Source organism: Zea mays, unplaced genomic scaffold (assembly GCF_902167145.1).
Source record: "Zea mays cultivar B73 unplaced genomic scaffold, Zm-B73-REFERENCE-NAM-5.0 scaffold_415, whole genome shotgun sequence".
Classification (NCBI taxonomy): Eukaryota; Viridiplantae; Streptophyta; class Magnoliopsida; order Poales; family Poaceae; genus Zea; species Zea mays.
In genome coordinates this window covers 37,639-50,000 of record NW_023367053.1, presented here as the reverse complement: position 1 = coordinate 50,000, position 12,362 = coordinate 37,639, and the positions used below count along the sequence as shown (strand labels likewise).

The 12,362-nt window shown below is 43.5% G+C and overlaps 1 non-coding gene across 1 annotated transcript; it reads left to right on the top strand.

The window, feature by feature from the left end:
- The first annotated feature begins 4,351 nt into the window (after positions 1 to 4,351).
- Positions 4,352 to 4,422, top strand: TRNAC-GCA (transfer RNA cysteine (anticodon GCA)). The gene has a single exon. It is a non-coding gene; the product is annotated as a tRNA-Cys (tRNA).
- The last annotated feature ends 7,940 nt before the right edge of the window (positions 4,423 to 12,362 follow it).

Sequence of the window (12,362 nt, the reverse complement as noted above, 5' to 3'; positions counted from 1 at the left end):
ACAACTTGGATGGAGGTATGGCTGAGTGGCTTAAGGCATTGGTTTGCTAAATCGACATACAAGAAGATTGTATCATGGGTTCGAATCCCATTTCCTCCGGTTGAACGGGCGGGCGAAATTACGTGAGAGAAAGAACCTCAGATTGATGGAGTCCGCCGTCGGACAGAATAGCACTACTTAGTGACTAGGAGCGGAGCGCCCCTTTCTTGTTCTTGGTGGCGTCTATAGCGAAGAAGACCTTCCCGAACGAGGGCCGTCCAGTCCCTGGGCGGCTCTCGGTTCTTGAGCAAGCTCCTCCACTGCGGGTAGGATGCTCATAGATGAAGAAAAGAGACTTTAGGCAAGTGGTTCTGGTAGCTCAGCTGGTTAGAGCAAAGGACTTAAAATCCTTTTTTGCTTGTTTCAGTGGGAAGAGCAAGGGGCATTGCCCTTGAAATCCTTCAGTGGTTCGAATCCACATCTGAGCGTCTTTTTTTTTCGGTATGCCGCTCCGCGAGCAAGGAGCGCCGCGAGGAGAGCGAGAGAACGAAGTGGGCTTTGGTGATGTCGGAATTTGCACCTATTTGTATCTATTTAGTGATCAGTCCGCTAGTTTCTTTGATTCCACTCGGTGTTCCTTTTCCATTTGCTTCCAATAGTTCGACCTATCCAGAAAAATTGTCGGCCTACGAATGTGGTTCCGATCCCTCCGGTGATGCCAGAAGTCGTTTCGATATACGATTTTATCCGGTTCCTATTTTATTTATTATCCCTGACCCGGAAGTCACCTTTTCTTTTCCTTGGGCAGTACCTCCTAACAAGATTGATCTGTTTGGATCTTGGTCCATGATGGCCTTTTTATTGATTTTGACGATTGGATCTCTCTATGAATGGAAAAGGGGTGCTTCGGATCGGGAGTAACCACTAGTGAAAGGGCTAAGGGGGGAAGGACATAGGAAAGAGGGATGCCTACAAAAAATCAATTGATTCGTCATGGTAGAGAAGAAAAACGGCGCACGGACCGTACTCGAGCTTCGGATCAATGTCCCCAGAAGCAAGGAGTATGCCTGCGTGTTTCGACGAGAACACCGAAAAAACCTAATTCAGCTCTACGTAAGATAGCAAAAGTACGGTTGAGCAATCGACATGATATATTTGCTCACATTCCAGGCGAAGGTCATAATTCGCAGGAACATTCTATAGTCTTAGTCAGAGGGGGTAGAGTGAAAGATTCGCCAGGTGTGAAATCCCATCGTATTCGAGGAGTAAAGGATTTGCTGGGAATTCCGGATCGTAGAAAGGGAAGATCTAAATATGGCGCAGAAAGACCAAAATCTAAATGAATGGAAGATGCCTCTGGAACTTATTGGTTATTTTGGGGGGGCGATATGGAAGCAGCTAGCTTCCTTTCCCTTATTACGTTACCAGCCCACCGCTATTCCAAAAACCTTAGCTTCATATGGCTCCTCTATGATCAGGTTCTCAAAAGAATTTCCTTTCCTTGGAAAAACCAAGGACAACCCCTATCTCAGTCTCCTTTCTCTTTTGGGAGCAGAGCTGAGCTTCAAAGTTTAGAGTAACTATGAGATGAGATTTAGTGGAATGGATATGAAGAAAAGAAAAATGCTCTTTTCCTTCTTTATCTTTTTTATCATCTCTTCTATTTTTGTCTTACTGGGGGGGACGCACTGGTCTTACGACTTGCTTACTCACTGAGCAAGGAAGCCTTAGTCAGGCTCTTACTTCGGAATGGCTGCTCCTCCGTGACTCTCATCATGGCCGTTGGATTCGCTCTACGGGCCTTCTTCCTCGCTACCGGAGGGGGGCTATCCATGGCAAATTACATGATGCACGGAGCAGCCGAATCCTCCAATTCGGCCTTATTTACTTATACTTCCGATTCCTATTTGGTAGAGGATTCGGCCAGTTCCGGGCGTAGTAGAAGTACCACCTCGTCGGTCAATCAACCGCTTCAGGGGGAACAAGCTACGCCTCCCGCTCTTCCTGTTATGCAGGAAGCAGCTAATCGGGCTCCGCCCTACGTCCCCTACCCCCATCAACTAAATGAAATAATAGGAGGGGATAGCGTAGAATCCATTCAGAGGCGGCTGTTGGGGACTAATTGGAATCCTTCAGCCCATGACATAAGAATGGCCCGGATTCAAGCCGAAGACCTATTTGAGGTCAAGGTTGACATAATCCGGAAGATGGCGGGCCTGCATCCAAGTGGCGATTGGATGGGACGGGGGGCGCGGGCCCTGGACAACCCCCGTACGGCCACTGGTGAAGAACACTTGGCTAGGTTGCATCAAATGCTTGACGACCTACAGAGCGGGAATTTTCCATCTGCAACCTTCTGTCGAAAGAGTCCGCTTACGGGCGGGTGAGGATCAACACTCTGCCACCTAGACATGGCTCAAAACGAAGGGGTAAGGCCAAGTGTTCTTAAAACAAAACTCTCAGTGCACTTCGGAGCACGGTCTTCCGTTAGGTCCTTTACGGACGACGAAAGCCAGCCCCTTGGCTATACTCTACTCTTCGCCTCCGGCTGTTCTTTCCTTTTGGCTCGGCGGAGCTGAGCTGGGTTCCATTACACTCTGTAGGAAATGCATAGACAGTCCACGCAGCAAACCGAGGCCCTGCGTGCGCCGTACGTACCGCCTACGAATAATAGGTAGCCCCACCCCAGGCAGAGTTTGTGAGCCGTGTAATAGGCGACCATTTCGCGCGGTTCGGGGGGCACTTGAATAAGCCGCCGGCACCCGGCTGCGTCTTTACCCCTATCCAATTTTTGGGCCAATTCCCCCTTCGTACTACCAAAAAATGAGATTCTTGCCGAATCCGAGTTTGCTGCTCCAACCATTACAAAACTAATACCTATTCTGTTTAGTACTTCAGGTGCTTCTCTAGCGTATAATGTAAATCTCGTAGCGGATCAATTCCAACGAGCCTTTCAAACTAGTACTTTTTGTAATCGACTCTATAGCTTCTTCAATAAACGCTGGTTCTTCGATCAAGTTTTGAATGACTTTCTAGTCAGATCGTTCCTGCGTTTCGGATATTCAGTCTCATTCGAAGCTTTAGACAAGGGTGCTATTGAGATATTGGGCCCTTATGGTATCTCGTACACATTCCGACGATTGGCCGAGCGAATAAGTCAACTTCAAAGTGGATCTGTTGTGCGAAGAGTGCGTTATGAACCGTGGCCGCCTACCTGCTTTGGTTGGTGGGGGCGGCTCCTCCGTTGTGGGTAAACGGGAAACCCGACTCTACGAACCCGAGGAAAGGCTGCACAGCTTCCGTAGGGTCGTTAAGACCGGAGCTTTTTGTAGTGCTAGCAGGAATGCAAGTGAATGAATCCAATCCCCTTTCAAATCGGCGAGGTAATACCTTATTGAAGTAGGGCACGCTACGGCAACACAGGACTGACGGGGTGGGGGCTTGCTGTCTACTTGGCGAGCCTTCACTGCCCCCTTCTGTAACTTCCCTTCTTTCGTCCGTCCACGAGGCAGTCAAAAGAAAGAGAGAAAGGGGCGGCTATAACGCAGGAGTCGTGGCGGTTGTATGCCACAAGGTCCCTATAGACAAGGGGACAAGTGAATCATCGCTTTTGGGCGCAGGCAGCCCTCTACCATCCATCCCATTGCATTCCTCTCATAGAGTACTGTACCGTCTCAGACCAGATACATCTATGGAAAGAAAGGATTTCATAGAAAATATTCATTTTTCTCTTTTTTTGGATCCCCATGCATTCCGTTATTCCCGTAACTATGGATTGGATTGGATTGGATTGATTGATTGTCCCTACCTAACTAAATGGTAGTGGTCTAGGGAGCGCAATTGCTAGAGCACGGGAGAATGAAGAGTAATGATTTAAGCAAGAGCAGCCGGACGGACTACTATAGTCAGTCTAGTGACTACTATAGTCTTTTCTTTCTTTGTAGTTAAGTAATAATGTTTGGTATAGCAGCCTTTCCGAGCGAGTCTCTGGGATCTCCTGTAAACCCCCATGATGTGGTAAAGGGAGGGAGGATATTAGGGGAAGCAGTGAGTGGAGATTCCCCTGCGGAGAGCCGGATGAGGGGAGACCCTCACGTCCGGTTCGGAGGGCGGGGATATCCCGACCCTACTATCATTATGCCTTTGCAATGTTACTTGGTTCAACTCCATTTGTGACCTTTTCTCGTATGTGGGACTCTCTATCTTCTTGGGTAGATTCTAGATCGTCTTTCATTTTGTTAGTGAGTAGTTTTATTATTAATAAGTCAAGTCAAGAATAATAAGAGAACTGTAGGAGCTTGCCAGGACGGCTTGGTAAGCAAGCTACCTGTTATGTAGGCGCCAACTCCCAGTTCTTTCTCTTCTTTCTTTTGGCGGCATGGCCAAGCGGTAAGGCAGGGGACTGCAAATCCTTTATCCCCAGTTCAAATCTGGGTGTCGCCTGACCCACAAAATACTTTTTATTTCTTATTGTACTGATTGAACTCTACAAATTCTTGCCCTGCATAAGCAAAGGAAAAGAACTAGGCCTGTCGATACTGGATTTTTCTGAATGCCTTAAAGTCTGATGTATAGTTTCAAAAAGCAAGTCGTTTTTTCAAGACAGTGTTTTTCATGCAAGGGTAGAGTCTCAATAGAAGTAAGGACTAGGTGTTTTAGCAGCACTGGTTTATGCATAATAGCTAGGTAAGAAAGCACAGTATTCGAGGGTCAGTAACTAGAACTAATAGAAGAGATGGGATAGTGATATTTCTTGAAATAGATATATATATGGGATAGTGATATTCCTTTCACCGAGCAAGAAAGAGATGGGATAGCTGATATGAACTGTCAAAGAAAAGAAGGCACTCATCTTTAGCGTGGATATCATAGGTATAAATGAAAGAAACAACTTCCTGATTCCTGTTTCTTTAGCGTGGATAGGATCTAATAAGCAAGCACCGGTCAAGTAGAAGCAGAAGCAAGGTAGGTCAAAGATAAGTCACGGATAGAAAAGAAAAGCACTGCTTTCCTGTAGAGGAAGACTCTCTTCGGGGAAGAGAGGATTGATTTCTCGGACAACAGCGAAGGGAAAGAAAGGGAGAAGCAGAGGAAGAACATCCGGATTGAGAGCAGGTAGGACTTTTGACCCTATACGTTGACCCTAGAGAATCATACTTTGATCAGATTCAGATCCGCCAATGAGGAGAGTGACTCGGATGCAGATACTTACAAGTGCCAGATGCGCTAGACGGCTTTCTAATAAGGTTGGCTTGGATGAAGCGAATGTTGTTGTGATACGGCTCTCTTCTCTTCTGCTGTACTAACGAGAAGACTAACGAGAAGGGCTTTCTTTCCTATGAACCGAGGAAATGGAATGCATGGTTGCCTCTGGCAGAGCGGTGGTATAAGACTATCATACCTCACAGAAATGTACCCCCTTTCAATGTATGGCGGAACCCTTAATCAGTGAAGTGATGGTCCCAGGGCCAGAATCTCCTGCTGCTGAATTCTTGGCTGAGAAACAGCAAATGATTGCGGCGCGGAAGGAAAATTGAGCTCAAGCCCGGGAAATTTGCAGATCAACACAGAAGTGAGAGATCTTTGCGGTGATATGGTCTACCTTAAGCTACAGCCATACAGGAAAATTCTGGGGTCAGGAACGAAGCTAGCTAGAAAGTTCTATCTTTCTTATTCTTCAGAAAATTGGTCCAGCAGCCTTGCGCCTCACACTGCACAGATTCACCCAGTCTTCCATGTGAGCCAATTTCAGAAGCATCTTGGGCCTAAAGCTGTTCCCACTTCCTATGGTCACCTCAGATGATCAAAACGGAACCATTTGCAGTGTTGAGCACTCGTTCTGTTTCTGACGGTATGGTGGTGAAATCTCAATGGAGGATCAAATTAATCTGGCGGCAGAAGACTCAACTTGGGAAGATTGCAGTTTCATTCAAAGCTCTTTTCCACAGTTCGACTATGCTATGCAACGCTGAAGGCTTGGTTCCCAGAACGATATCCTTGAGTTGAGGATGAGGACAAGGATTGCTTCAAGAGGGGAGGCCTGGCCTGTCATGAGAAGAATCGAGGACCGTCGATGAAGAGCATCCAACGGCCATGATTCCATTTACTTTACCACCAGTTTACGTTTTCAGTTTACGCTTCCTCTCTTGCTTTACATTTCGTTTACAGAATTGCAGCTGCTGTAATCGGGCTATGGCTATAAAAGCCGAGACTTAGAGAGAGAGGGATAGCTAGCTAGAGAGAGAGGGTAGTGATTCTCAAGATCGAGATTAGTGGGCAGTGCCGGTATCAGGAATGCTGGTAAAGAGTTTGTCTTGTCATTCTTGTAAGGTGCGCCAGCTTAGTCTACGGTGACCTTTCCCGGTTGATAGGTTGCACTGCCGTGAGTAGATAGGGTGAAATGCTCGGCTCGCATTATCATTATATAGATAGATTTCTAGCATGAAAGCCGTATAGCGTTAGCGCATCCTCTGAGATTTCTTGCTTGTCTGAGTTCACATCCTTGTTGCGGGGAAGGCCAGCCCTAAAACTGGTATTGGAATGACCCGAACTTCACTTAACTTAAGTAGAGCCCGCATCTCGTCACGAAAGATATCTGATGAATATCACACGGCCGAATCTTCATTTGAGAATACCCAGACCTGAAGTCCATGGAATAGCTGATACGCACCCTGATATTGGTCAAACAAATCATCGATCCTGGGCAATGGCTACTTATTCTTGATTGTCACTTCATTGAGAGAGCGATAGTCCACACATAGCCTCATAGATCCATCCGCGCTTTTGAACAAAGAGCGAAGGCTTTGACAAGTAAAGGCTCGGGAGCTAACAAAAACCAAGGATCAAAACCAAGTTTAGCGCAAACAGCAACGGGAAAGCGGCCCTTTTGGTCCGGTTGCCCGGCGTGTAAAGGACTTTCTACGAGGATAGGAAAGAGTGGGGAGTGAAAGGTTAGTTTCGCTTTCCTGTTGAGTGCCAATTCCATGCATTCAACCTGATCCATTTTATCCCTTTCTCCCAGGTGCAAGTCTATTATTGAGGAACTGCGAGCTAGAGCTTACTCAACCCAACTCAAAATGTGTCGGTTACTTCTTGTGTTTACAGCTCAAATCTCTATGGTCGTCTTGACATCCAATTGCTGCAGCTCAAAATACCCATTGCCGGCGTGTCCCAAGACTACTACCTACAAAAGCAAGCCCTAGTCTTTACAACTGCTACTGTAGCTATCTATACCAATTCCCTAGTACCACTGTCAATGCCATGCCCTAACTTCTATTCATATCCAGTAAGAACTCCAAAAGCAAGTCAACTCCTATTAGAGTAAGTAGTAAGTAGAGTTTAGGGAGGTTGAGGAGTGGAAGCTTGCTGTGGCCTAAAGGCTAGTATCATAAAGGTGTGTAAGTTCAACTCTTGTAGAGCCTCCATCGGATGCCGAGTATATTGCGTATTTGCTCGTCCCTTCCGATAGAAAGGATCCGTTTTCCGTTCTTGGGATGGATATCGATGACGAGGACCCGTTACCGTATCTACAGCAGGGTAGGGATGGCTACGTTATAGGATTAAACAGTCTTCCCATAAGCCTACTACTACCGATACCGATACCTCAACGAATAGAGATCTTGTCTTTCGCTCTCCTCCAACCAAAAGTGCCACATTACAACCGCATTTACTTCACTTTACTTCTCTGCATGGGGGGTAGACCCTTAAGCGGATATTGAGAAAAGGAGTTATTCGGTAAGTTGCTTTCAAAGGAAAAACAGTGGTTTTTTTTGTTGGGCTGTGGTTAGAGTTGTTTGAGGAAACCGAGCAACCTCGCGCTTACCCGAGTAAATTCATGGCCTAAACGAACGATATCCACTACTGGAAACCAAAGAGCTGATTAATGAGACTTTTTCCATTCAAGGCCTGCCTATGAACCTATACCGCTACAGGAAACTTCCTGATTTACTAGACTTCTACAAGCTACCTCAACCAGTCTTGTCCGCTAGAAAAGTGCCGGAATTCGGAGAGCACTTCAAGGCATCGAGCATAAACAAGATACGATGGAACCTCACCTGCCAACTACTTTTTACTTATTACTTTGTCGAAATGCAGGCACTCGGGGGAATACGTGAGAAAGCTATACTAATCTTTAAAAGATACGAATAATTACTCCACTTCCCTTCGAGGATGGTTCCAATACTGCAATGGGCAACCCGTACTAGACCTCTCTTTCACTTGTACCTGTACTTGTGTTGCAACCTAAGCGAGGAATAAAGACTTGTTCTAGTTGCCCTGGTTGGCCCTGCGCCATAAGCCCAAAAGTGCCGGAAGACAGACCCCTCAAGGATGGAACAACTACCTTGACTTGCCTTGACTTTCCAACCCGTTACTGCACTTTCCAATCCTACCCAGCCGAAAGCATATTCCGGGTTTTCCTCATTGTTCAATCCAATAACCCTTCCAATACAGGAAGTACGATCTATCTATAACGATTCTTGGAGGGTTCGAGGTGTGCTGCCTTTCATGATTAATGATTTCATAAATCAATTGAACTTAACAGGTAAATACCGTTTTGGTCCCGTTGTTTATTATCAAATAAATATTAAGGAGATTCCGCCTTTAATCTATGATGTGATTCGTATGGAAGCATCGAAGGGCTATTTATGGTTGGATGAAAGGAATCTGGATACTCATAGTCTTATAGGAGTGTATAAGTGTAGAGTTCCTATGGACCTACTTGTATTGAAGGGGTTATCTAATGTTATTTTAACAACAGTTATTAAAGCTCAGCCTAACATTTCTAAATTCAAAGATCTGAAAGCCATGCATTACGCATTCTTGAATCGACAAGAAAATGTCGTTAAAGTCGTTAGTATTGATTTGAGTGATTGTATGAATTATATACCTACTTCGCGTATATTAACATCCCAGAAATTTACAAACCAATATGGAGTATATTTCAATCTGGTTGAACGGATTATAGATCTCCCTATCTATGACTTTCATAATCACTGCTTTTTCCCCTCCACGGGGTTAACACCTATAGGTGAAATAACACACGTTATATTGCATAATTTCTATCAGAATACTGTAGATTCCTTGCTCGAGTCTCGGTATCCGGGGATCACCTATAGTCGATACGGTCATGAACTATTTATTCTTTGTAAACAAACTGACGAATTCACAATCGACGATTGTGACATAGATAACATATTAGAAGTACTAGATCTATATAGTGTAGATATTAAGTGGTCGTCCGATGGGTTATTACTGGCCGACAACAATGACAAAGCTCTTATCCTTCATGAGGATGGCTGCCTTGAGGTGTGGAATTCAGAAGACATTTGATCATGGTATCCCTATTGTAAGAATACCCGCGAAGGTAAAGCTAGATAGGTCTACTCGGCAGATAGGAAAGCCTACCTCGCAGAAGATATCTACCATGATGCTACTCGGCTCTTAGAGGACTGATCGATCTTTTTTCAACTCGCTACTCATCTCCAGCTAGTAGATTAGCTCTTCTCTTCCTGAACTTACACCCGGAAATATAGGGTTATAACGAAAGGTTAATAAAAACTCAATCTTTAGTGATATGTATTGATCATGACAAATATCATTTCAACTTGAAATAATCAAACGCTAAATCTACGCTATACGCTTTATACATCACTAAATAGAAATGGAAATAATGAAATAAGCTCTTGAATGTTTTCCCTGTCTCAAGGGGGGAGAAACATCTGTATTCACAGCGAAAGAAGCCCACTTTCCCACACTTCTTTCCCACACGGCTACCAAGTAGTTGGTAGTGGTGGCCTCGGTATTTGTATATACCTACTAAACCGGGATATAAAATATGTTTTATGCTGAGAAAGCTGCAGGGAATCAGTTGAGTAAAACAACATTTAATAATGGATGCAGTAGTCATCCTCGCCTTTATCAAGCGAATCCGCCTGAGTACCATTAGTATTATCACAACTCCATACAGGATCACTAGCTAAGTCAAGATTCTTCTTGTATTCCAACCATCTACTAACCCCTTCATCTGAAGAGATATCATCAGTATACCTCATGTATACCTTGATGATTTTATCACGACAAGATTCCCATCTAACTAAAGATATTTTTTTAGTTTTACTCATCCATAAACATGAAAAGCACTTAAGAAGAAGATCTTTCGGAATCACTATAGATTTGATTCTATCCTTAGTAATATCAACACTTCCAAAATCGGGAATCAATGGATTCTGTAAATCAATCATCATACGATATAACATAGAGCGCTCTTCCACGGAGAAGAAGTGTTTATCTTTAGGATGTTCGTTTTGTATTGCAGGTAGAAGTATATGATCAAATAAAAATTTGTTTATTATGATGAGTGGGTGCCCCATACGAAAGATTGATTCCCTATAAAGGGTCGGCAAAATCCAAGCATATTCAGGCATAGTTATAAAATTATCATGTACTGCGTATATAGGAATTGAGGAAGCATTCTCGAGTTTATTGATAAACTCAACAAGCTGGATAGCAGTAAATGCATCCTTTTGATGGATGAAGTTGGCAAAGGTTGAGGTTGAGCTCTTTCTAATATCGTTATCGTTTAACGGTACAAGCATTTTAGCCGATGTTGTTTTAACCTCCTTTTCGTTATTTTTGGTTGTTTCATACTGTATTTTCATTTTTACGCGTTTACGCCGCTTATATGTTTGCAGCGTTACCCAGTACGGCGTACTATATACCACCGGTTTATCCTGTCCTGCTCCAAACCAGCTAACATAATTGATAAGATCCATAAGATCTTTCATTTTTCCAAAATTCTCTTTCCAATATGTAGAAATATGTTTTGAAATTAGGTTTATTCCCTCGGAATCCGACTTACCCTTTAATAGATCTTCAACATCCTTTTTTAAGGTATAATCGGTTTTCCCATACATCATGGGCATAAACATTTTCTTTACCACATTGCGATCAAATATACTAACAATCTTAGCTAATACACTTTCTTGATCTTTTTCATTACGTGTAAGTAGTTTAATTACTAGTTCTATCTTTTCTTCAGCGATGAGATAGTTTATTAAACAATCCCGCATGAATTCATATATATCCCTGATATATCTGCCATCCGTATTTGGGGTTTTTAAAAGATTTGTATGTATCCCATAATCAATATCCAACAAAAAGTAACTCATCATCTGATAAGCACTTGCTGAGGCATCTTGGGATACTGGTGTGTATCGCAGCACAGACAAGTCTCCTGTATCCGCGTACGTCTTCAAACTTATACATGATGATATATACTGAAATGGGTGCCTGCAGCACAGTGTATCCATAAAGATATCTTTTTCAAAGAATGTAGGTTTACTTACCATATCTGGTATTATTTTAGAGATAAACTCCATAGCGTCTTGGTATACACCAAATTTAGATTTATGGTATGCCGCTGATATAAGGAAATTATGGAGGATTCTATCCTCATCATCACTATTTATAGTATGTGCTGCTGAGTCATCACTTTCATCAAATATGATGAGTGATCTCACTAAATCACGTTCGTGGAAATGGAAGGGTCCATGGCGGTAATTTCGCCCCCTGAAGTCCAGAAAGATTGGAAAATAGATTTTATAATCTAGATAAGCCTCAGCTATTTTCATAGTATATAGTTCGAAGGTTGACGCGTGTATATTTTTTAACAATACAGATTTCAACTCACTATATCGATAAATCGTTGAAAGCTCCTCGTGTTTAAACAAAAGGCTAGATAGTAGCCTGAGCGCCTCCTTTCGTTTAAATAAAGCTAGATTCTTCGGCCTGAGAAGCCCCACGGACACTAATACACTCCAATGTTTTTGTATAAAATCATAGACTAATTTATTAATTCGATAGGGCTGCCGCTGAAGCTTCTTCACAGCACTCAACACTGGTTGAGATCTCTCGCGATCGATATGTATGTCAAATACACCATAATCTTTTTCACTTAAGAGAGTCGGACTATCTCCACTCTCCCTTTGTAGGGTTGTGAGGTAACCACCTCTATAACTCGATAGAGGGGTCAGATTCGTTATATATGGATCCGAGACTTCCGCGGTTGCGGTGGGCCGTAATTCCCAATCGGCTGGAGGGTATACCATAGGTAAGGTTGAACAGAAGGGTAGATCTTTAATGTCAAATAGACAATCTACATAGCCCGGGTATATTACATTTTTTGGCTTCTTATTCTTCTTATCAAAGAGAAAAACAGGTTTTTTGACTTCTATCAATTTCCTGCTAGCCAGCCAGCCAAACAGGGCTTCCCCTATACCGGGCTCCTTATGTTTACTGATTCGAACTCTTTTTCGATTCGTTTGTTTTGATATGCTCTTTTTCTTTCTATCCAGCTCGGAATGTACATCACCATTAAAGGTATC